The sequence below is a fragment of the Sinocyclocheilus anshuiensis genome, unplaced genomic scaffold (genome assembly GCF_001515605.1).
Source record: "Sinocyclocheilus anshuiensis isolate Anshui unplaced genomic scaffold, SAMN03320099.WGS_v1.1 scaffold3360, whole genome shotgun sequence".
NCBI classification, from domain to species: domain Eukaryota; kingdom Metazoa; phylum Chordata; class Actinopteri; order Cypriniformes; family Cyprinidae; genus Sinocyclocheilus; species Sinocyclocheilus anshuiensis.
In genome coordinates, this window is record NW_015553483.1 from 162,704 (window position 1) to 190,301 (window position 27,598).

General features: G+C 37.2%; 1 pseudogene; it reads left to right on the top strand.

The window, feature by feature from the left end:
- The window catches only part of LOC107668339 (low-density lipoprotein receptor-related protein 1-like), a 138,025-nt pseudogene that overhangs the window by 93,621 nt on the left and 16,806 nt on the right, over window positions 1-27,598 (top strand).

Here is a 27,598-nt window from a genome sequence, read left to right on the forward strand (position 1 = left end):
TTGCACATTACATGCATTTACTTTATTTTACATGCATATATATCTAGTGACATTGTCTGTTTTTCTTGTCCAGAGTGCCGTCAGTTCCTGCTGTATGCTCGTCAGATTGAAATCAGAGGGGTGGACATTGATAATCCCTATTACAACTACATCATCTCTTTCACTGTGCCTGACATCGACAATGTTACAGTGGTGGATTATGATGCTCTGGAGCACCGCATCTACTGGTCTGATGTTCGCACTCAGACGATCAAAAGAGCCTTCATCAATGGGACTGGTGTGGAGACTGTAGTATCAGCTGGTGAGATAATAGTTTGAGCTTCAAAAGTATAGACTCTAAGTATACACGGGCCCCAAAACGTAAATTAACACTTAAAAATTGAACTTCATTGCTTTAGATAGCAACTGACAGGCTTCTTCAATCTTTTCTTTTCCCTTTTTTTCCCAATTACTTTTAGCCATCTGATCTTCTGGTCATTTTTAGTGGATGAATGAAGTCAGTTTCCAGTTAACTATGGTCATGGTTCATTATGCTTGATGATCAGAAATTTTAAAAACTACTTTTTGGCTTAATTTTAAAAGTGCCATAGAATGGAAAACTGTATTTACCTTGGCATAGTTGAATAATAACAGTTCTGTACATGGATATGACATACCGTGAGCCTCAAACACCATTGTTTCCTCCTCCTTATGTAAATCTTGTGCATGCAAAAGACCACTGAAAAATAGGCAAATCAGAACATAACACCGACTGTGACGTTACAGTCAGGATCACTAATAGTTACGCCCCCAACATTTGCATATACCCGCCCATGTTCTATGCCAGCCACCAGCCGAACCTGCACAGCCGAATCATCAGAAGTTCTGCAGGTATTGTGAAGAAACAAGCGAGGATAATAGCGAAAATTGCAGATCATGGAAATAAATGTTATGTTCCAGGCTGTGCAGGGGATGTGATGTGCAGGGATAGGTTGGTGTCTGTATTCAGAAAGGCACGGAAAGCAAATAACGCTCGTTCTAATAAAATAAAGCAAGCCACTAAAGGGACATGTTAGCTGCTTGCTAGCGGTAGCCTGTTACATTACAGTACATAAGATTTCACTTACCACATAAACAGAGTAAGGAGAGATGACTGAGGATGATGGCGAATGATTTACAGATCCTGAGCACCACTGACAAGCATCTGATCTTGTAAAATGTGTGGTAAGTACTGCCACTGTAGTTTACACAGATCACGTGCAATCGCAAATCTCAAAAGTGAAAGTAAAAAGCGATCGTGCATTCAAAAGCAAGTTTCAATGCCCCGCATATTAATAGCATTTTATATACAGTATAATTACCCAACGATGTAACTGCGAGAGAAAGTATTGAAATATATATTTTCCCTGTGTTTCCTTCATGCTGTGTGACCCTTCCAAATAAGGTAAAAACAGACCATTTCATTCTAGGGACAAATCCTAGGGTTGTAAATGGACATGTAAAAAACGTTTCTGGAGATTTCTTGCCCTTACCGAAGCCACATAACTTCTATGTAGATATTGTATCAATGCATTCTATGGCACCTTTAAACAATCTATTTTATCTTTTAAAACCCAATTAAAAATATAACTATATATATATATATATATATATATATATATATACAGGTGCGTCTCAAAAAATTACAATATCGTGAAAAAGTTCTTTTTTTTGTAACTTATTTCAAAAAGTGAAACTTTCATATATTCTAGATTCATTACATGTAAAGTAAAACATTCCAAAATAAATAAACAAATAACTTAATTATGCAAGATCTAAACAATTTTTTAAATAATTTGTAAATAGCCTCTTTTATATATATATATATACACATTTTTTTTAAAGTAATTTTTATTCAGCAAGGATGCATTAAAATTGACAGTAAATAAATGTATAACTTTACCTAATATTCCTGTTTCAAGTAAATGCCATTCTTTTAACTTTCTATTTATCAAAGAATCCTGAAAAATGGGAACTGGAGTAATGACTGGTGTCAATTCATCCTTGCCATCACAGGAATAAATTACATATATATATATATATTCAAATAGAAAACAGTTGTTTTAAAATGTAAAATTTGACACCATTACTCTTTTACTGTTCTTCTTATAGATTCTTAAATATTCTTGCCGACCCCAGATTTGTGAAATATATCTTTTTTTAAAGTAAATGCCACATTTTGTAGGAAAGAAAGCAAGACAAGTACACATTTATTTTTGCTATGTTGCTCTATTTTCAGCCTGTGTGATCAGTTTACAATTCTAATCATGATAAAAATGTCTTTTTTTTTTTTGTTGCTAGACCTCCCTAATGCTCAGGGTCTAGCTGTAGACTGGGTCTCCAGAAACCTCTTCTGGACCAGCTATGATACGAATAAGAAGCAGATCAATGTTGCACGGCTAGACGGGTCCTTCAAGAATGCTGTAATCCATGAACTGGACAAGCCTCACTGTTTGGTGCTACATCCTATCCTGGGGTTAGTACAAGTAAAGCACTGTTGCTAGTTCAGGTTTAGCATTAGTGCCTTTCTGTCATTTTAGTCTCTTTAGCCTCTTTCGCTCTCAGCTTGTTTGATAGGCCACATTTGGAGAGGAGCAGATGCCGTGCCAGTATGTTTCTGGCAAAGATTGTAAAGGGTGTAGATGAGAAATGTAGACGTTGCTCATTAGTGTGAGCTATAGGTTGGACAATATGACTGCCCTCATGTTGCACTTCTCAGTCTGTTGTTGTTGTGTGGCCAGTGTGAACCAGATGTGTTTGTTGTAGTGCCAGGGTGCTAGTTTCTAGACACGCCAGTTTCTAGTAAAAATAGCAAGCTTGTGCATGCAGACAATACAAGTAATTCAGCTGACATTCATTTGTGTTTTTCCCTCTACAATGTTTTTGATAAATTAGTGTTTATTTCTTATCTCACTGGCAGTACATCACAGTGTTTTCCAGGCATTCAGTTGACTGAGATATGAAGACACTTTCCTGGCTTTATTTATATATACATTTATATATATTTTTAAAACCAAACCAAAATAAAGCAATGCAGTGCCTCTTTATGTCCAAAATCTTGAATAACAGAACCTCAACAAACTTTAACAACATGGTGCTCTTTGCAAATAAAAAAGTATTGGTAACTAAAACTAATAAAATAATTTTTGGTAGTGGAAATAAAGCTGAAATAAAATATTAATATTTGATTTAAAACTTAAATGAAACTTAGAAAGTGAAATAAATGTTTATGTACTAAATTAACTAAAACTAAAACTGAAATAAATTAAAGCTATATAGAAATATAAAAAACTAATAAACTAAAACAAATTATTAAAACTTAAAATGAAAACTGAAAATATAAAAATTAAAGCTAATTAAAAATATTAAAAGTTAAAATGTAAATTAATATAAATTAAAGCTATATAGAAATATAAAAAAACTAATAAGGATGACTAAAGCACATAAAATTATTTAAAAAATAAATAAAATTAAAATTAAAACAAATTATAAAAATAAAAGCGAATTCAAAATACGAATAAATACTATAATAGTTTATAAATAATACTAAAGCAACACTGTTGCAAATAATTTGCAGTGATCTATTTGGTTGATATCTACTTTGTCAAATTTTCTTTGCAAATTGCTTACAGAAAGCTCTACTGGCTTGATGGGGACAACATCAGTATGGCCAACATGGACGGCACCAACCGCACATTACTGTTCACCAATCAGAAAGGCCCAGTGGGTAAGTGACTTGTCTTGTGTAACTTTTGTTTGCCTAAAGCTACAAGAAGGCCTTTTTTTATACGTTGACTTCTTCCCATGGCAGGCCTGTCCATAGACTATTACATGGAGCAGTTGTACTGGATCAGCTCAGGGAACAGCACCATTAACCGCTGTAAGCTGGATGGTTCTGGACTGGAGATCATTGAGGGTGTGAAAGGAAAACTCACCAAAGCTACAGCCCTCACCATCATGGGTGAGAGCAAAATCAACCCGTTTCTAAAACTTTGTAATGCAACTCACTGAACTGAAGTTTTTCTAACTTGTGACTTGTGAAGTGTTTCTGTTAAGTATGAACAGTGTGAGTCAACAGCTCTTAACAATTCATCCACATAACCAGGCGACAGTGCTTTCCGAAAACCACAATTGTGATGATGTGAACAATGTTCATAGAGTTCTATGCATTGATAACCCCATTTGAAATCACTAACTGACATTTTATGTTTTTTTTGCGTAGGAGACAAGTTGTGGTGGGCCGATCAGGGCACAGATCAGATTGGTACATGTGACAAGAGCGATGGAGGCAACTGGAAGGTTCTCCGAAATAACACGTCACCCATGATGCATATGAAGATCTACAATGAGACTGTGCATCAACTAGGTGTGTTTTCATATTTATATTGATTATGTAACCCTAAAATGCATTTTTTTTTTTTTTTTTTTAATTTTTTTTATTATAATTTTTTTTTTTTTATAGGCCTGTCCATAGACTATTACATGGAGCAGTTGTACTGGATCAGCTCAGGGAACAGCACCATTAACCGCTGTAAGCTGGATGGTTCTGGACTGGAGATCATTGAGGGTGTGAAAGGAAAACTCACCAAAGCTACAGCCCTCACCATCATGGGTGAGAGCAAAATCAACCCGTTTCTAAAACTTTGTAATGCAACTCACTGAACTGAAGTTTTTCTAACTTGTGACTTGTGAAGTGTTTCTGTTAAGTATGAACAGTGTGAGTCAACAGCTCTTAACAATTCATCCACATAACCAGGCGACAGTGCTTTCCGAAAACCACAATTGTGATGATGTGAACAATGTTCATAGAGTTCTATGCATTGATAACCCCATTTGAAATCACTAACTGACATTTTATGTTTTTTTTGCGTAGGAGACAAGTTGTGGTGGGCCGATCAGGGCACAGATCAGATTGGTACATGTGACAAGAGCGATGGAGGCAACTGGAAGGTTCTCCGAAATAACACGTCACCCATGATGCATATGAAGATCTACAATGAGACTGTGCATCAACTAGGTGTGTTTTCATATTTATATTGATTATGTAACCCTAAAATGCATTTTTTTTTTTTTTCATTAATTTTTTTTAATATAATTTTTTTTTTTTTAATCTTTTTTTTTTTCCTTCTTCCTATTTTATTTATTTATTTGTTTGAGTGTATAACTATGCTTGCCTGGTGTTTTCTTTTTTCTTAATCTGAATTAATGTATGGTTTTCTGTTATGTAGATATGTGTATATGTATCTATATTATTTATACTATATTACTATATTTATGTTATTGTTACTTTCTGTCTGACCTAAGATGGAAACTAATAAAAGCAAAAGCAAAAAAAAAAAAAAACCTGTTACTCATTTTAAAATGAAACTTTTAATTTGATAAAATGTAATGTTTAAATGTATTAATAATTTTTTAACTATTATTATTATTATTATTGGTGTGGTTGTTTTGTTGGTGTTACTTAATTTGCTAAATATTCCATTTAAAGAATATCCAATTAAATCTTAAAATAGATCACATAATCCAAAGAGGGATTTCTGGGTTGTCAGCTGGCAAGACAGAATAAATATTGATGTAACTGAGGTTAATACATTTTAATTAATACTTGAAGTTAAATTACATAATATAATTTATATTGATTATTTAACCCTAAATAGCTTATGAAACTTTGACCCTGTAAATGCATTTAGAGGTAAAAATGAGGAATTCTTCTTTTTACTTTTTTTTCCCTTTACTTTTTTAAAGGAAAATTAATTAAACTATATTTTACAACAACTATTATTATTATTATTTACTTTACTAAATATTCCAAAAATATCCAATTAAATGTGAAAACAGTACACATAATCATAGGGGAATTCCTGGGCTGTCAGATAACAAGACAGATTATATGTATGTATATGTATTATATGTCTTAATACATTAAGATTAATGCTTAAAATGAATACAAACTATAAATAATTTTTAAAAATCATGCAAACTATGAATCAAATATGATACCATTTGGATGTGTTTGATATCTACTGTAGGTACCAACCTCTGCAGTAAGAACAATGGCGACTGCTCTCAGCTTTGCTTGCCAACTTCACCAACTACAAGAGCCTGCATGTGTACAGCTGGATATAGTCTGAGGACTGGCCAGCATTCCTGTGAAGGCAAGATCTCATGTAAACATCACTAATGTACACCATTTGCTTTCACATGACCACATTTTAACACTGTGTTTATTGCACTTTTATGTGAAGGCATGGGCTCGTTTTTGCTCTACTCTGTGCACGAGGGCATCCGTGGCATTCCTCTGGACCCATCAGATAAATCTGATGCCCTGGTACCTGTGTCGGGCACCTCTCTTGCTGTGGGCATTGACTTCCATGCTGGTGAGTATGCAGATATCTTTGTGTACAAAGATTTAGTTTGCAACTAACTTGTATTTTGTGCTTCTTTTGCCCTGTAGAGAATGACACCATCTACTGGGTTGACATGGGCCTTAGCACTATTAGCCGAGCCAAGAGAGACCAGACCTGGAGGGAGGATATAGTGACCAATGGCATTGGACGTGTGGAAGGCATCACCGTGGACTGGATTGCAGGTGTGCAAATGTGCAAACACACAATTAAAAACACATTGTATATTAGTGCGTCTAACAAATTGTGTTGTTTTGCATAAATAGGCAACATCTATTGGACTGATCAAGGCTTTGATGTGATTGAGGTGGCCAGACTCAACGGATCCTTCCGCTATGTGGTCATCTCTCAGGGTCTGGACAAACCACGTGCCATTACTGTACATCCAGAGAAAGGGTGAGGGAATGTGTCCGTATGTTTAGTGAAGATGGGAGTGTGTGCCTATGAACATGAGAATATTGTGTATTTGCTCTTTCTCGTATTAAAAAATGATCTTAGACTCAAGTATTTGTGTGTTCAGGTATCTGTTCTGGACGGAGTGGGGTCAGTATCCACGTATTGAAAGATCTCGTCTGGACGGTTCTGAGAGAGTAGTTCTTGTCAATGTCAGCATCAGCTGGCCAAATGGCATCTCCATCGATTACCAGGTTTGTACATAAACACACTGTGCCTCTTTTGCAGAACAAGTTTATTGTTGGTTCTGGTACCAGATTTGATTGCTAATAAACTTTTAGAAGATGATGATGATGATGATGATGATTATTATTATTATCATTATACACCTCTCTGTTCAGAAGTTTGGGGTCAGTAAAAAATTTTTTTGTAAGAAATTATTTTATTTGTTTTATTTTATTTATTAATTTCAGAAAATAAAGCCATTATAATTCAACAAAATATTTTTTTTAACGTTGTTCTATTCATCAAAGAATCCTCAAAAAATCTATCATGGTTTCCACAAAAATATTAAGCAGCTGTTTTCAACATTGATAATAAGAAGAAATGTTTCTTGAGCACCAAATCAGCATATTACATTGATTTCTGAAGGATCATGGATAATGATGTTGAAAATTCAGCTTTGATCACAGGAATAAGTTACATTTGAAAATATATTGACGTAAACAGTTACTTTAAATTGTAATAATGTTTCAAAATGTTACTTTTTCAAAAACATAAAATAAAAATAAAATAAAATCTAACAACCCCATACTTTTGGATGGTAGTGTTTATTTAATTTAATTTTTATTTTAATAAAAAAAAAATTTAATAAAAGAAAAATGTATCCTAGCAGTGAAACCACAAGAGTATGGTAAGTGCTGTATCACTAATGTTGTATAATGTGTAGGAGGGCCTGCTATATTGGTGTGATGCTCGTACAGACAAAATTGAGCGCATAAATCTGGAGACTGGAGAAAACCGTGAGCTGGTGCTGTCTAATAACAACATGGACATGTTTGCTGTTTCTGTATTTGAGGACTACATCTACTGGAGTGACAGGTGTGAACTCATTATTTATTTACTATTAACTATAATTACCTTTTTTAGCTGACCTGTTCTCAAAGATTTTATATTGCAGTGGACTTTACAGGTAATGAGCTTTTTATCTTCTCCTATTTCCAATAGGACACATGCAAATGGCTCCATCAAGAGAGGAAACAAGGACAATGCCACAGATATGGTGTATCTGAGAACAGGCATTGGCGTACAGCTTAAAGACATTAAAGTCTTCAACCGTGCAAGACAGCAAGGTGTGTATCTTCCTAAAAAAAAGCACTCTAAAGAACTTCTTATTAGTATATGGCAGGGGTTTTCAATCATGAGCACCCCTCCATGCAGGCTCTCAGACTACCAAGAGACCCCAGTATATAAAAAGCTGGATTGTGAACTGTGTTCATTTTTATATCTTAATATCGTTTGCAGGTACCAACATCTGTAAAGTGAACAATGGTGGTTGTGATCAGCTGTGTCTGTACAGTGGTAACGGCAATCGTACCTGTGCCTGCGCACACGGTATGCTGGCAGAGGACGGCCGCAGCTGCAGGGATTATGATGGCTACCTCCTCTACTCAGAGCGCACGATACTAAAGAGCATTCACCTGTCGGATGAAACAAACCTCAATGCTCCCATTAAACCTTTTGAAGACCCAGAGCACATGAAGAACGTCATCGCCCTTACCTTTGACTACAGGGGTGGCGGTGGAAAGGGAGCCAACCGGATCTTCTACAGCGACATTCACTTTGGTAACATACAGCAGATCAGCGATGACGGCTCTGACCGCAAGACCATAGTGGAGAGTAAGTGCCCGACATTTCTCATTATTTTTTTTTTTTATTGCTCTGTATTGTGCAAACCAACTGGCTGAGGCTAACAGCAATACTAACAGTGAAAAATGGTAATGATACCTTTAGTTTCATTGATCAAAAGTGACAGTAAAGACTTTTATATTATTGCAAAAAAATCTATTTCTAATAAATGCTGTTCTTTTGAAGGTTGAAAAGTGGAGGTTGAAAATGTTTATCAGCTCCTACAATAGCATGAAGTAGTAAGAACACAAATGAAGTAACATAAAGGCCTGTGGTGCAGTGCAAGCATTGAAAAAGCATTGACCCTCTATTCAAAGTTTGTTGCTGTTGTTGTAGACAGTTTCTTCCTGATATGCCATATGATGAATCAGTAAAAAAAGTAAGCATGCATGCATTCAGAAGTGGTTTCAAATATATAAAAAATCTAGCATGGACATTTCAGGTCAACTAATGTACATTGCTTAACAATATACAGTTTCACATAATGATCCATTATTACATAATATCATCGAAGTGTTCCCAGGTAATTCAGGCTCTATATTTGGCAGAACAAATCAATGCACTTCAAACGTATGTCTAATATTTATTGTCTTTATCTCAGCACATCATTAGTCCCATCACTGATTTTGCCTTTTACAGCCGAAGCACATTAAATCTTCATGGTTGGGGAGGCGTGTCCAGCTCCACAGGGTTAAAGGGCTGCACTATGGCTCTTCCTGGGCACATTACGCACCCGCAACCTTTGCAGCACACCCGTCCCAATGACAGCAGCTCTCGATGAAATTTGTTTGACATGAAAGCATAGAGCAGAGGATTGGCTACAACTAAGGAGCTCGCTAGCAGCCGGGAGATGATGGCGAAGTTGAGATGATGTGCGTGTGTATTGCTATTATTGGTGCCGATGAGCAAAAACATGAGGATGTAGGATGGCAACCAGCAGATGGTGACGACTAACACCAACAGGATCGACGTGTTGGTCACCTGGTTCTGGTAGCGCTCCAGTTGCGGCGCAGTACCTTGCAGTCGCGCGTCCTTTGTAGGAAGCCATAGAGTTTGGTGTACATGACGACGATGATGATCAGAGGCAAAGCAAAGCCGAACAGGAACAGAATGGTACTGTAGACTAACTGGCTGAGGTCTGATAGGAATGCAAAGCAGTGGATGGGTGCAGTTCTCAATTGGCGAAAAGCGAACTGAGGTGAGCACCTCAAAAGGAGCATGTCCTTTTAAAAAAAAGAATAAATAGTCAGTATATAAAATAATGTAATATAATATAATAGAGGCAAGTAGAATTTATATTATATTATATTTTAAATGAATATATTTTATAATTTATATATTTTAAATCTTAAATTTATTTTATTTCAGTTAGTTGTCAAGGCCACATTTCTAATTTTCATTTAAATTTTTCATCTAAAATCAGTAATTTATTTCAGGTTTGTTTTAATTAACAGAAATTATTTAAATGAACAGAAAATTATTTTTATTAGATTTAGTTATTAACAAGGCAGTCAATTCCAGTATCATCATAATTTGTATTTCATAATTTGTAATGTGAAAACAGTTCCTCTCACATGTGATAACTATTAAACTTCATCTCTTATTTGAAATTATGGAAGGTGCTTACCATGGGGCTATTCATGATTGCTGTTTGCTTGTATTGATTGAGTGAAACCAGGCAACCCTGCAAAATGTGATTTCCTGCATCTGTCAGTGGCCGCTACATTACGAACAGTCGATTCCACTTGAATCTAAGTGCCCAATGCAACTTTCTTCTTATGATCAATTATATGACTCTTCAGATTAATTCCAATTTCTTTAGCTTGGCTATTCCAGGACTGCTGCAAGGAAAGCAAGACGACTCTCCTCGGGCTGTCCTAATGTGAGATTTCTCTCGTAGAGGTGCACCATAATGATCCTCCTGACCTCCAAGTTCAAAGTACAGTGAATGGTTGTTCAGGTATCGTCATCTAATTCATCGATTGTCAGGTTTACTGACCTTTTCTCAGAACATCATCGTTTCTGTGATGATGACGTCTCACCTGTTAGTTACTTAGAAGTGGGTGGTGGCTGTTACGTCAGCATCTTGTTATTCTTCCTTCGGTTTTAAGACTGATGTGTTTTACAGGATCATTATTGTTTTTTTTAGCAAAAGTAAACAGCTTGGTTGAGTGTCCTTCCCCTTTTATGGTGGAGTAATCGCTGTCATAAAGCAGTCGTTGATGTGATGCAGATAGATGCAGCGAAGCCCCTCATGGGCACATCAGTTTTGTGGAGGGCGACTATTATTCAATGTGACTTTGCCTCATTAAGACTCTTTGGATGGCGCTGACTGAAGCGCATTGCTCCACATTGCTTCTCAACCCATCGTTGTGTCTGAGACTCTTCCAGCAGTCCTCTCTTTGTGGAAGAACTAGTCACCGTGGTTAAAGAGATTCAGCGAGGGAGGGGTCTTGTATGCACAGGCACCCATCCATGAAATGACCGGATGACACTAAGCCACTAAACACACACATGCACCAGCAACAACAGCTATCTCACAGCACGCTGAAGCCAACATGCACACATGTCATGGGATTAAACCGTTCACTGGGACAGGATGAGGAGTTTTAAAAGAGATGTTTTAGACTTGCCCTATGAAGGTTATATGATATCAATCCTGTTTGAAGTTGTCATCCTTTCATAGAAACAAGCAGTCAAAGCAGGATTCTCTACATGGTTCCTTAGTGTAATACCATTTTTTTCCCTTCATTTCCTTTGAACAGATGTAGGGTCAATTGAAGGTTTGGCTTATCACCGGGGTTGGGACACACTTTACTGGACCAGCTACACCACCTCCACCATCACACGACACACTGTGGACCAGAGTCGCACTGCAGCTTTCGACAGAGACACTGTGGTCACTATGTCTGGGGACGACCACCCCAGAGCCTTTGTTCTGGATGAATGCCAAGAGTATGAACGTTGTATATCAAATTTGCCATGATGCAGTGCTATGTTTTAATCATTCTGCTGGGCCTACAGTCCCAAGAGTTTGAATCAAATGCAGTATGAATTACTACCCTAACAAATACCAAAAACATTTTTGTTTTTACTGCCAAATTTATAAAGAAATTATTTAGAATTTTATTTAAAAACAAATATCACAAACCTTATTTTTAGCTTTGACTGCCAAAGTGATGTTCACATAGTAAATTATATTTATTTTTGTAATGATTTATTTTTTGCAATAATTTTATGTTTTTATTTATTTAATAATGTATAATTATTGAATACTTTGATAATATATTTATAATATAACTTTGCCCTGTTGCCTACAAAAAAAAAAAATCCATTTTGTGTGCTCTTTCCTTCAGCTTGATGTTCTGGACTAACTGGAATGAACAGGCTCCAAGTATCATGCGAGCGTCTCTTTCTGGAGCAAACATCCTGGTGATCATTGGCAGTAATATCCGTACCCCGAACGGCCTGGCCATCGACCATCGTGCTGAGAAAATCTATTTCTCCGATGCCACATTTGACAAGATTGAGCGCTGCGAGTATGATGGCAGCCGACGCTTTGTGAGTTCCTCTCTATTTATGTCTTATTTTTTATGTTTGTTCATGGGAAAGTGAGAGTTCTTGACTTTTACCTGGTAGATCATGACTCTAACAACACAAAGTTCATGATCTTGATTCTTAGAGAACACACGCTACTGACATTGTACACCTTGAAATTGTTTGCAAATGTGAACGAATGTAAATTGTACCTGTGGTCAGGTGGTCCTGAAGAACGAGCCAGTGCATCCTTTCGGTTTGGCTGTGTACGGTGACTATATCTTCTGGACAGACTGGGTGCGCAGAGCTGTGCTCAGAGCTAATAAATATGGCACAGATATGAAAGTCCTACGTGCCGACATTCCTCAACAGCCAATGGGCATCGTTGCTGTGGCCAAAGACACCAATAGCTGTAAGTTTTGTACTGAAGACTTGCTTATCCGTGTGTTATAAGAAATTAGTTATGTTTTAAATCTTTTTTCAGCATGGCAATATCAGAAATATATCTTGATCTACAGTATATATCTTATTTTTAGAAATATATCTTATTTGCACAGCGTTATTATAGCTAACTAAATCTAAATCCACAAAAATTGCATTACTTAAATATTAACTAAAATAAAATAAAAATATAAAAACTTATTTCAGCTAGTTGACAAGACATCAATTCTCATTTTCATTTATTTATCCTGATGTACTAAAATAACTACAACTAAAACTGAAATAAAAATAAAAAAACTATGTAGACATTTAAAAAACAACAAAAACTAATAAAAAAAATGACAAAAATACCAAAACTTTAACTGAAATTAAAATGACAACAGAAAATACAAAAATGAAATCTAATTCAAAATATTAACAAAAACTATAATAGTATGCTAAAATAACAACGCCCTGAAATGGCTTAAAAGAGTGATTGATTATTTGTTTATTTATTTATTCAACCTCATAGTGCACATAATTGCAACCAAGAAGTCAATAAAATATTACTAAATAACAGTTGACAGTAATTAGGACAATCTTCATATAAATGCACTGTTATAACGATACATAGTAAAAAATAGTAACATTTACTTAAAAATATCTTTAAGTCATTTTTAATAATGTCTGTGTCCGCAGGTGAGTTTTCTCCATGTCTCACAAATAATGGAGGCTGTCAGGACCTGTGTCTGCTCACGTCAGAAGGACGAGTCAACTGCAGCTGCCGTGGAGAACGCAAACTACTGGGAGACAACACCTGTGTTGGTGAGAGAGCTAGTGTCTAAAAGCCTGCTCTGAATATGCTCTATTAGTTTCCTCTAAAAAGTGCAGCTTAATATGAAAGCATATCTCTCTGTCTCCCAGCGGAGAACACAACCTGTAACAGCGTGGATGAGTTTGAGTGTGGAAACGGCGACTGTATCGACTACAGACTGACTTGTGACAGTCTTGGCCACTGCAAGGATAAGTCTGATGAGAAGCAGTCCTACTGCGGTAAGCATGACACTGCTTTGTAGTTTTCAGAAGCATTTCCTAATCTGTACCCTGTTTAGAATCTGCTTGATATTTGAAGTGTTACATTTTAACTCTTGTTTGCAGCGAACCGTATGTGTAAGAAGGGCTACCGGCGCTGCATTAATGGACGCTGTATCAAACACAGCTCCTGGTGTGACGGCACTGATGACTGTGGAGACGGTTCAGATGAGCTGCCGTGCAACAGTAAGTAGGGTGTGATTGTCTGAAAGGAATGGAGAGATTAAGGGAAAGGAGAAATACAAACCTGAAATTTTTTTTTTTGCGTGGTTGGAAAAAAAAAAGTGCAGCCGTAATAGTTCCTCACTGTCACCATCTCTGTTTACTTCAGTGACTCTGTGCAGCGCTGCTGAGTTCCAGTGCAAAGACGGTTCCTGCATCAATAACTCTAGTCGCTGTAATCAGGTGGTGGACTGTGAGGACGCCAGTGATGAGATTAACTGCAGTAAGTATTAACCTAAAAATATCTGGTCTGCGAACCAAACCAAAAGGTTGTAGGTTCAAACCCCATTAGATTCAAAGCTGTCTCTCAGATGTAGCTTGTCATGAGCTCTCTAGTATTTAATGATGACAGTGATGATCTGGGGGTTTTATATTAAATTAAAATATTATTTTTCATTTTAAATAATCGTATAATTAATTACTAACCTACAAGACCAAAAAAAAAAAATAGATATTTGCGCACTGGAACTGGTATTATTCAGGGGCATTTTTAATAATAATAACAATAATAATAATAATAAAAACTACTACTAGTAGCATTTTATTATATTATTATGTGTTTATGTATTATATTTTTTATTGTATATATTATAACATTTTCTTATTATATTTATTTTTAAAGGGGTTGTTCAGTGGTTGTTTTCTAGGCTTGAATGTGTTTATGGGGTGCAGTCTAACATGTGTTAATGCTTCGTTAAAAAAAAAACGCATTATTTTTCACATAATTTACTTTTATTCCACACCGCTCCGTCCCTTCTCTGAGAAACGCGCAGATCAATTTCCTTCTTTTATGAAGCCCCTCCCTCAGAAATAGGCGATGGGCTCTGACTGGTTAGCTAGCCCAGTGTGTTGTGATTGACTAAACCGTCTCTAGTGCGCTTCTTAACGTCCCGCCCTTCACCTCAGTGGCATGTGCTCCGGTTGTATTGTAAACAAAGGCATCGTTAATATCGCTTATCATATCGCTTAACAGTTCATTGCTGGAGCTGAGCTCAATGAGAGAGAAAGAGATGCAGAGTGTGTACAGAGCAGGGCGACGCGAGGAACAGTATTAAGAACCGCTGCTTTAGAACATTGATTTTGAATCTTGTGAATCCATTAGAATCGTTAGAAGACAGAATCGCGATTAATTTGAATAGATTTTTACGTGCACCTCTAGTTTTCTCTTCCTCTTCTCTAAAGCAGCGCAGCATGGCCTCGCCCCCTTTGCTGCCTTTCCCGAGGGCAGGGTTTATCTGGGTTTGTGATGTCACAAACCCGGAAAGTAACTCGTTGTAGTCCCTACCAGCCGTTTTTGTAGGCATTAAACTGCCAGAATTTTAAAAGACGATATCTCCGTTTGCATTGAACTTTCAGCTTCGTAACTTTGCAGATATTGATTATGCTCAAACAGCAACATTACACACTAACTAACGTTAAAAAAGTGAAATCGCAATCAACCACCCCTTTAATAACAATTTTTTCCACAATGTTGTGCATGTGTTAATATCTTTTTAATACATAGTGTGATGTTATTTATATATGTTGGTGTTTTGGTGTTGAAACGCTGAAAAATTGGTGAGAACCAGTGGGACTATGTTCGCAAACGTACATAAACCAACAATTAAAAAAATAGCACTCTATTGATTCATCTCTCATGTAGCAAAAATGACCCATGCCTACACAATTCAGCAGGTTCCTTTTGAGTTTCATTCTAAAGCAAAATCTATGCTAGGTGTAACTTTGGGGACACATAATTACATATTCTCTGGAACAGATATAATCTTTAGGCATATTCTCTTTCAGGCCCCACTGACTGCTCCAGTTACTATCTGCTTGGAGTGAAGGGCGTGACCTTCGCGAGGTGTGAGTTCACTACACTCTGCTACGCCCCCTCCTGGCGCTGTGATGGCTCCAATGACTGTGGAGACTTCTCAGATGAAAGAAATTGTCCAGGTCAGACTCTTCACACATCAGCATGCACTAACACGTCCCCTCATTCGCCCAGCAAATAAAATATGTGTGACATTACATAACGAAATTGACCTTTCACTTTCTTTCCCACAGAGAAAATGAAGCATAATTGTCCGGTGAACTTCTTTGCGTGTCCGAGTGGCCGCTGTATTCCCATGAGCTGGACCTGTGACAAAGAGAACGACTGTGAGAATGGAGCAGATGAGTCTCACTGTGGTTAGTGAATGTCTCATGTTTAATTTACATTTTTATGTTCTCACTTTTTTAAGGTTAGATTTTATGCCATATCTGTTTTAATTTTGTCTTAACTTGGTGTACTTATTGTTCTGATGATGCAAAAAAACAATTGTATCGTGTTCTTTTTAATTAAAACCAGTGACAGCAATTAATCTTTTTATACAAGGAAATATTTGCCCCCTGGAATTTTCAGGGCCATTTTTGCCTTCATGAACACTTTTTTTCCATATTGTTGTTGTTAATAATAATAATAATGCTTACATTTTTATTAACATCCCTGGAATTAATTTTCAGGGACATTTTTTCTTCATGTAAACATTTCTTTAATAGTAATAATAAATACATTTAAATTATTATTATTTAATACCTTAATACTTAGTCATGCAGAATATCCATGTTTATTATAAAAAATTTAATACCGTAGATGAAAAACTGAAATAGAAAAGTAGTAAAAATGTACTACTACAACAGATTAGAATACAATAGAATTCATTATATCACTACCTCTATAAAACAGGTATTTTAAGGATCTGGGGCATTTTTGACAAGTCTGGTTAATTTCTGACCCTGACCACAGCTACACCTGATAATTAAGTTTATCATATTTAGATTCATTTGACAATGAGTTTGTTTACTCTTGCTTTCTCAGATAAGTTATGTGCATCAAATCAGTTTGAGTGTGAGAACCATCGCTGTATCTCCAAATCCTGGGTGTGTGACGGCGCTGATGACTGTGGAGATGGTACTGATGAGGACATCAAATGCAGTGAGTCACACTATAACTTACATCAACAAACAGAGCTCTGACCTCTGCAAGTGAACCCATATTTAATGCACTCTGGGTCATACTTTTACCTTTGTTCATGGTTTTTGAGGATGTCATGCAATCTGTCCATGTTGGCATCCGTTTAATTTGGCAAGTTACCAACGGAAGAATTTGCGCCACTGTTGAGTTTGTTTGGACACACCACATTTGACGTCAACAAAGCGATAAAAGTGTTTTTTGCCTCTTTTAAAGGCTTTTTAGCTGATCTCACAATGCATGATTATATGGTTGGTTGCATTTTATTATTTGCATTAAGCATTGTTTTTATCCTCATATCTGTGACTTTGTAATTTCAAAACAGCTGAAAACTATGCTATTTAAAGGGATTGTTCACCCAATTACTCACCCTCAAGTTGTTCCAAACCTGTATGAGTTTTTTTCTTCTTCTGTTGAGCACAAATGAAGAGATTTTGAAGAATGTTGGTATCCAAGCAGTTGATGGTAGCCATTGACTTCCATAGTATACTATGGAACTCAGTGGCTACCATCAACTGTTTGGTTGCCAACATTTAATTTTTGTCTTTATATTAACCATAATGAATCTCAATTTCAATCTAGTTAAGGTTGGATGATGGAATGTATAAGTAACCCTGAGTTTATGTATCTCTTTCAGAGACAAAGACTTGCAGTCCAGAGGCCTTCCAGTGTCCTGGCTCTCACATGTGTATTTCTCAGGGCTGGAAGTGTGATGGGGATAAGGACTGTCCTGATGGAGCAGATGAGGGCATTAAGGCTGGTTGTGGTGAGTTGCAAGAGGAATTGATTATTTTGTGCATTGAAACTCTACCTATATTGTTCTAGTCACAAAATCCTTGGAAGAAACTATTGCAAATTTAATGTTTTTTGTGCCTAGTTTCTTGATATTTATTTAATCACTCTCTTTATTTCTTACTATTTCTTTCTATTTTTCTCTTTATTCATTCTCTCAAGTGTTCAATAAGACCTGCGATGACTCAGATGAGTTTCAATGTCAGAATTATCAGTGTATTCCCAAAAACTTCATGTGTGATCATGACATTGACTGCCGCGATGGCTCTGATGAATCGCCAGAGTGTGGTAAGCATGTGGTGACCATTTTAGTGCATCTTATAGTGTTCTTTTTTATTATTAGTCACCCAGACCAACGCAGTGAATCATATAGTGAGTCAGATGTTGTGTTCCCTTTCATAATGTAGAATATCCCACGTGCGGGCCAGATGATTTCCGCTGTGCTAATGGCCAGTGCCTGAAGCAGAAGAACTGGGAGTGTGATGGAGAGTTTGACTGTAGAGACCAATCAGATGAAGCTCCCAAAAACCCACTTTGCACAGACTCAGGTGAGTACAGTAACCTTGAAGGGCAAGGTGAAAAAAAACTCTTCTAAAGGTTGTTACCACATTATTATTATTTCTTCTGGTTGTTACAAAAAAAAAAAGTAATATATTTTTTGTAATTTATAGTAATTAAAAAAATAATTTGTGGAAGTGTGCCAGGTGTGTAATGTAGTGTGTTAAAGGAGCTTCACTGCTTCATTAGAGGAACAACTTCCTGTGGCAGTATTAGTTCTGGATCGCTGACTGGGTTGGAGTGACTTTATGAATATTTGGTTATTGATGGCCTCTTACGACAATGATTGGACTTTTTAAAATCTATTACACTAAGTTGAAGTTCCTTTGTGTTCCATGTAAATGCAAAAATTATGGTACATAAATATGGTATTTTTCTCTACTTCTGTATTTATCAGAATGTCATAATATTACCAAATAATGTCCATTACAGTCAGATTCGTCACTGATATTCTTTGGACCCAGAACAAAAATGTTATAGGTTGTTGTTTTGTTTTTATCCATAGAGAGGCGCTGTAATGACACTGCCTTCCTGTGCACCAATGGCAAGTGCATGAACGAGACATTGCTGTGTGACGGTCAGAATGACTGTGGTGATGGCTCTGACGAGAATAACTGCTTCATAAATGAATGCCTCAACAGTAAGCTGAGCGGCTGCTCACAGCTCTGTGAAGATCTCAAGATCGGCTTCAAGGTTTGTATATATATATATATATATATATATATCCTTATTTACACGTCATACTTATGCAAGTTAATTAGTTGGACATATAACAGTGAATATTTGACATGCCCCTTGCCCGGCCCCTGCAGTGCCGGTGTCGTCCAGGTTTCCGTCTGAAGCAAGATGGAAAGACGTGTGTGGATGTGGACGAGTGCACCACCACGTACCCCTGCGCTCAGCGCTGCATCAACACGCACGGTAGCTTCCACTGCCTCTGTGTCGATGGCTTTGTGCCACGTCCCGACGACCCCACCAGCTGCAAATCCACATCTGGTGAGCCCTCACCCCTTGTTCTGTTATATTCTAGGTTTATTACCTATGGGAGTGTGTTTCTTTCTCAGAGTATGTTCCTGTGGCTCAGTGGTAGAACATTGTGTTAGCAGCGCAAAAGGCCGTGGGTTCGATTCCCAGGGAACACACGTACTGGTAAAAGAAAAATGTATAGCCTGAATGCACTGTAAGTCGCTTTGGATAAAAGCGTCTGCTAAATGCATTAATTATTATTAAATTACAAAAAGTATACAATACAGAGTGTAATAAAAAACTGGCATTGCTAGTTAAAATGTTTAAAGTTGTTTAGTAATTTCTGTTTCAAAGTCTGCTTTACTATAAGAGCGTTGCTTACATTTCAGATGAGGAACCTTTCCTCATCTTTGCTAACCGCTACTATCTGCGAAAACTCAACTTGGATGGATCTAACTACACTTTGATTAAACAGGTGAGGTGGCTGTTAGCCTAAAAGGCCAAAGATGTCATTTGTAGGCTATTGTAATTTTCTAATGTTGCTAATTGTCTAACTGTTACTATTTTGTGTGTTAACAGGGGCTCAATAACGCAGTGGCTCTGGACTATCATTACGCGGAGCAGATGATCTACTGGACTGACGTGACTACACAAGGCAGCATGATCCGTCGCATGAACATCAACGGCAGTAACGTGCAGGTCTGTGTAGTTCTTTAAGATGATTCTGCCACTGACATAATTCATTACCTATGTCTTCTTGTTCTGATTGGCTGGTGGGCATGTTTGATTGGCTGTTGGATAGGTGCTGCACAGAACCTCTCTGAGTAACCCTGATGGTCTAGCTGTGGACTGGGTTGGGGGAAACTTGTACTGGTGTGATAAGGGCAGAGACACAATTGAGGTGTCCAAGCTGAATGGAGCTTACAGAAGTGTGCTGGTCAACAGCGGCTTGCGAGAGCCCAGAGCCGTGGCTGTGGATGTGAGGAATGGGTGAGAGTCTAAATTCAGTTCCCTAACAGTTCCTGATCTTACATCATGTATTATATAAGCCAGCTAAGCCAGTCTGATTATCCCAATAAATTGCTAGTTTATTTTCTAGGGCTGTGAGTCTATTAAAATTGTGATCAAATTACATGATATCCTGAGTAACTAATCAAATGAATTGAAATGAATTGCATATCAGTATTTTCCTAGAAAATCCTTCAAAAGAAGATAATTTATTGAGTCAGATGAGTGAATAATAATTGAAATTGCATTGCAAATTTTGCATTTTTTACAACAAATATATATAATTTAAATAATTTAAAGAAAATATATAATTAATTGTAAATAAATTAATGTTCTAAATGTAAATAAAATATTTATATAAAATAGCCTAGTATTTTCTCTTAGTGGATCTATGTAAATATGTTGTTGCTGTTGTTGTTTTTTAAATAATTAATTAACACTTGACACATTATGAGCTTGTTTGACTTTGGTGGTTTATTATTTCCAGGTATCTGTATTGGTCAGACTGGGGTGACGTGCCACATATTGGCCGCATCGGCATGGATGGCACAGATCGCCACATCATCATTCAAGATAAGATCACATGGCCTAACGGCTTGACGCTAGATTTTATTAATGACCGCATTTACTGGGCAGACGCTCGTGAAGACTACATTGCTTTTGCCAGCCTGGATGGATCCAACAGACACATTGGTGAGTGCAAACATACACACACATATACACACACACACATACTGCTTATGAGGACATTTTTCTTCAGGCAATTAGTTTAGACAAAGAAGTGACCCAGCCTTCATGTCGCCAATAGATGACATCATAGACTCTCCATATACATATTACAGTAGATCTGTTGTTTTTGAGACTGGTATGTGCTATAGACAAGCAGTGAGGAGGAGGTTTATTTCCATATGAATTCCTCATATTCAGAAAGCTTACGCAAGAACATGCTAGCTCTGTCCCAGATTGAAAGCGTTCGACTCTGAAACCATACAATTTATTTGTGCTGCTAAAGTCAGGAGATGCCAGGAAATCAATATTATCTTATAAACATAATGCAGTTTGATTCACACAAACTTCTACCACCATCAAGCAAGTAGACATGTTTTTTGGCCATTTGTAATTGTCAAAAATGCCAAATATTGGCAAATAGCAAGTTGAAAGATCTTTTTTTTTTTTTTGTAAACAAAAAAAAACACAAAAAAGTTTTTTTTTTCCACTGTTTTTTAAAAAGTTCTTTAATAATTTTTTTTTTTTTAAGATAATATTTAGGCTTTACAATTAAATAAATGTATCTAAACAAAAGTTAGAAGCGCTGGCAATTAACTGAAAGAAAATGTTTAATTTGAAGTACTGAAGTACTAAAATTAATACTTTTCTTGTCCTGAAAATAGCTTTCGATGCTGAAAGTTTTAAAATCAGTTAAATATTTGTCAATATGTTTGGTCTGTCACTTGTTCTTCATCTGTATGAAGTTCTTTTCTGCTATGCAATCAAGGCCATGATGATGGGAAAAATTATATTAACCAATGATACTATACATTTTATGATCCATTCAAATCTGAAGGATAAAATCAAGTTTCACCCTTATTTCAATATTCTGTTTGTTGCTTTATTAAATGTGAGTCTTGTGTTCTTTTCCCCATAGTGCTGAATCATGACATCCCTCACATCTTTGCCATGACTCTGTTTGAGGAGTACATCTACTGGACCGACTGGGAGACCAAGTCCATTAACAGAGCTCACAAAACCCTGGGCACCAACAATACCGTGTTGATTAGCACCCTGCACAGACCCATGGACTTACACATCTATCATCCTTCCAGACAACTTGAGGGTGAGAAGATACACACGTGCTGTTAATGGAAATGTTCCTGCAGTGTTTGATGTGGTTTCTAAGTGTTTTCCCCTCTGATGCTCTTGTGACTGCAGAGTCAGGTCACCCGTGTCAGGTGGATAATGGTGGCTGCAGTAACCTGTGTTTGCTCTCACCTGGAGGAGGCTACAAGTGTGCCTGTCCCACCAACTTCTATCTGGCTGCTGATGGAAAACAGTGCCTGTCCAACTGTACTGCCAGCCAGGTGTGTGTGTTAGTTTGACATAAATAAGTAAACCTTTCCCCCAAAATTCAGAATGCCTCTGCACATTTTACTTGCAATATTCTTTTACTTGCATCAATGATGGTTCTTATTAGAGTCTCATTAAAAACGTACTGAAAGTGCTAACACATTAACTACAAAAGTATTATGAGATTTATCACAAGTATTTCAACAATGTCAGTGTAACAAAAAACTATTTAAAAATATGTTTGTTAATTGAAAATAAAACTGAAAAATAAACATTAAATGGAAAAAATAACTAAACAAAAATTAGAAATGTTACATTTGAAAATAAGTTTATTTTGAAGTACTAGTATTACTAATATTATTTATTTGTATTTATAAATATTTATAATATAAATCTAGAAAATTTATTTTTGCATTTTGGTAATGAGAAGTAGAGTTGAATTGAAATGAAAATGTCACCATGCAAAAAAAAATCTTAATTGTCAAAGTTTTTTTTTTTTTTTGGAGTTAAATATGACCTGGACATGTTTTTGTCAGAAATGGCACTCAGCTAATTGTCTGTGCTTCTCTGCTTCTCTTTTGTTTCTCTCTGACTGTAGTTTGTTTGCAAGAATGATAAGTGCATTCCCTTCTGGTGGAAGTGTGATACTGAGGATGACTGTGGAGATCGCTCAGATGAACCTGCCGATTGCCGTGAGTATCAGGGATTTAACTGTGAGTGACACCATGGACATCCTCAAACATATATAATATTCTCATACTTTCTGTTCTTGGGTTTTAGCTGAGTTTAAATGCAGGCCAGGCCAGTTCCAGTGCGGCACAGGTCTCTGCACCAACCCGGCTTACATCTGTGATGGAGACAACGACTGCCAAGACAACTCCGATGAAGCCAACTGTGGTATGATGTCCAATCAATTGTGTAGAACTGAAATAATCATCTTTAGGACATTTGCTTAATGATTACTCATTTTTGTCCTTGTTCAGACATCCATGTTTGCCTGCCCAGTCAGTTTAAGTGCTCACATCCTAGTCGCTGTATCCCTGGAATCTTGCGTTGTAATGGTCAGAACAACTGCGGCCAGGGAGAAGATGAGAAGGACTGTCGTAAGTCTAGTCCTATATCTCCCATTAATTGAAAAATGGAATGTTTTGATGTCTACACTATGCATGAGGCTGTTTTCTGATGAGCTGATTGGCTGAATGTCATTATGATGTCTTGTAGCTGAGGTGACCTGTGCTCCTAACCAGTTCCAGTGTGCCATCACCAAACGCTGCATACCGCGAGTCTGGGTGTGCGATAGAGACTACGACTGCGTGGATGAATCCGACGAACCGGCCAACTGCAGTAAGAAAATAAAAACCAACAACACATGACTTCTAAAGCCACTTTTTATTAATTTGGTGACAAATATTGATATTACCAATGTACTATTTTGACTGCTTTAATTAGACTGCTTTGCTTATTTTTTAATCAGCAGACAAACTGCTATACTGCTGAAAATATCATCATAGGATTTTATTCAGAAATTTCTCAAAATGATATATTTAATGTAGTGTTTTTATCTCAAGTTCACTTTCTTTATGTATATAAATGATTTGTCCTGTTTGTCTCTCACTTATATGTATCTTCTTATAATGTCTGTTAATAGTTTATTTACCTGTTTTTACTGATTTTATCTATAAATAAAATGAATGATTGACTGACGGTCCTAAGTAAAGCTGTTTGTTTTTTCTACAGCTCAGATGAAATGCGGTGTGGACGAGTTCCGCTGTAAGGACTCAGGCCGCTGTATCCCGTCCCGTTGGACATGTGACGGAGAGGACGATTGTGGAGACGGCTCAGATGAGCCCAAAGAGGAATGCGGTACGACAGCCTTAATTTTCTGTATACAAGCGATTCATTTTATTCACATTTTTTATTTCGATATAAGTGATTGATTAATTTTTTTTATCTTGAGGTAGATGAGAGAACATGTGAGCCGTACCAATTCCGCTGTAAGAACAACCGCTGCGTGCCGGGCCGCTGGCAGTGTGACTATGACAATGACTGTGGTGATAACTCAGATGAGGAGAAGTGCGGTATGTATCTTTACTGACAGGGACCTTAGTGTTCCTGCTTCCCCTTTGCACACCTGAGACTGCATGTATGCTCACAGCCAGTTATAGGACTGAGTCTAGTGGTTTATTATTATTTGTGACCATCACATGTGTCTGTGGGAGGCGTTGTGGGTATTTTGTCCTATGTCATGGCTCACTCACGTTGCTCACTGATGCATCTCACTTCATGTGTCTCTATTCTTCATTTCACACTGACCCATTGGCTTGACTCAGAGGTAGGTCTCTGCTCCCTCCAAACCACCTATTCCTGGCTCCCTTTCCTTCTCCTCTCTTCTCGTCTCCCCATGATTCCATTTGTGTTTGTGACAGAAGTGACAATTGCAGCTTCTGCCCCCTAGTGGAGAAATGGTAGAGTTAATTTTCCTCTTCCAAACTGACCGGTGAAACTTCTAGCAGTAAACATTTCTGTTTATAAGCTCAGATCTTGAAACTTGAATAAAGTTTGATTTGGGTTTGTATTGTCGTTACTGTGGTTTTGTTGTCTTAAAAATCTCAGCCTGATATGAACACACACACCATTTTAGTTTTATCCAGCTGTATTTACTCAACTTACAACATCCAAGTGAAAGATATAACACCAACATGTCAGGAAAAACAACAACAACAAAAAAACAATCACTGAGTTGGAAAAAGGATCACCCCCCCTCCTACAAATTACTTTTAAACTCAATCAGGTGTAGCTAATCACCTTCTTTCAACTTGTGATCAGCTGTGGTCATTTTGATTAGCTCAGCATGAAAAGAGCTTTCCTGGAGCAAGACACTGCCAAAAGATCTCCGGGATAAAGTTGTGGACAGGCACAAGTCAGGAGATGGATACAAAAAAAAAAGGCTTTATCCATGCCTAGAAGCACATTGAAATCTATCATTAAGAAGTGGATGATATTTCGTCCTGGATGACATCAGTGGATGACATCCTGGATCAGGACGTCACTCCAATCTGGATGAAAGAGCCAGGAGGAAACTGGTCAGAGAAGCTAACAAGAGACCTACAGCAACTCTTGAAGCAGTACACCAAACGATTTGTCTGGCGGAAATCCAGTACAGCTCACCATCCAAATAACAGTATTCCTCCAGTAAAGCATGGAGGTGGTGATATCCTGTTATGGGGTGTTTCTCTGCAGCAGGGACTGGAGCACTTGTCAGGATTGAAGGAAAAAAGGATGGGGCAAAATACCATCAAATTTTTGAGGAAAATCTGCTGCCCTCTGCCAGAAAGTTGTCAATGTTAAGAAGGTTTACTTTCCAACATGGCAATGACCCAAAGTACACAGCAAAACAGAGCACACGGTGGTTGAAGGAGAAAAAGGGGAACCCCATTGACAATCTGTGGAATGGCTTGAAGACTGCAGTCCACAAACAGTCACCATCAAATTTAACTGAACTTGAGCAGTTCTGCAGAGAATAGTGGGCAAATATTGAAAAATAAAGTCTAGTTGTGCAAAGTTAGTAGAGACAACATATCCCAACAGACTAAAGGCTGTAATTAAAGCAAAAGGTGGTTCAACAAAATAATAATAATAATTCATTACATTTATATAGCGCTTTTCTAGGCACTCAAATCGCTTTACATTGTGAGGGGGTATCTCCTCATCCACCACCAGTGTTCAGCATCCACCTGGATGATGCGACGGCAGCCATAGTGCGCCAGAACGCCCACCACACACCAGCTTACTGGTGGAGAGGAGACAAAGTGATGAAGCCAATCAGCAGATATGGGGATTGTTAGGAGGCCATGATGATCAGAGGCCAATGGGCAAATTTGGCCAGGATGCCGAGGTCACACCTCTACTCTTTTCGAAAGACATCCTGGGATTTTTAATGACCACAGAGAGTTAGGACCTCGGTTTAACGTCTCATCCGAAGGACGGTGCTTGTTGACAGTATAGAGTCCCCGTCACTATACTGGGGCGTTAGGACCCATACAGACCACAGAGTGAGCACCCCCTGCTGGCCTCACTAACACCTCTTCCAGCAGCAACCTAGTTTTCCCAGGAGGTCTTCCATCCAGGTACTAACCAGGCTCAGCCCTGTATGAGCCTGGTCAGCCTGGAAAATACTGACACAAGGGGGTGATAATTTTTCCAACTTAGTGATATTTTTTTTCCTGACATGTTATATCTTTCACTTGGATGTTACAAGTTGCACTGAGTAAATACAGCTGGATAAAACAAAAACTGTGTTTGTCTTCATTTCAGGCTGAAAAGCAACAAAATTTTATTATTTTAAAGGGGGGTTATTCTTTTCGTTCCCGCTTTATATTAAGTAGCCTTAACTACTATGCACTTACATCAAAAAATAAGTACAATGTACTTACTGTGTTCATATTATATTGCAAATCACTTACTGCCATTGAGGTGGGATATGGGTAAGTTTAGGGACAGGTTTGGTGGTATGGGTAGGTTTAAGAGTGGGTTAAGGTGTAAAGGATGGGTCAACAGTGTAATTATAAACAGGGTGCAATTTGTGAACAAAAGAGGGGGGGGGGGGTTTAAATATATATATATATATCACAAATCACAGTGGAGCTATAAATATATAGATTATTTTGGCAGCTGTTACAGAAACATTTTTACAATAAATATTCTGATTTGACCTTGAGATTAGATAGCTTCGATATTTTACCACTATTTATGATAATACTTGATTACAGTTACACTAATAGTTCTTATTTCTGCCAGGAATGCAAAATCAATCAGGAGTTAATGATATTTTGAATAGAATAACGAGACACAAACCAGTACATATTCAATTGCGTTTGCTTCCATTTAATTTTGATCAGTGCGATCGCTACACATCATACAAACTTATAATCCAAAAGTGCGTACATCGTGTGTTCAGACGTTTACCTCATATTTCTTTAAATAGAATAGAACCATAATTTCTTAATGACTTGCAGAAAGACGATTCTCCGCCAATCAATCAGTCAATATTGCGTGATCATAATTCCCACATTACGGTGACTGTAAACTTCTGCGTTCTGTCTCATAATACATTTATGGGTCAGTTTATTATATACATTATCTGTATGAGGTCACATTAGAGTGAGTTTTGAGCAAAAACATTGTGTATTAATCTCATACTGTCACGCGTGCTGACAGTGTGTCA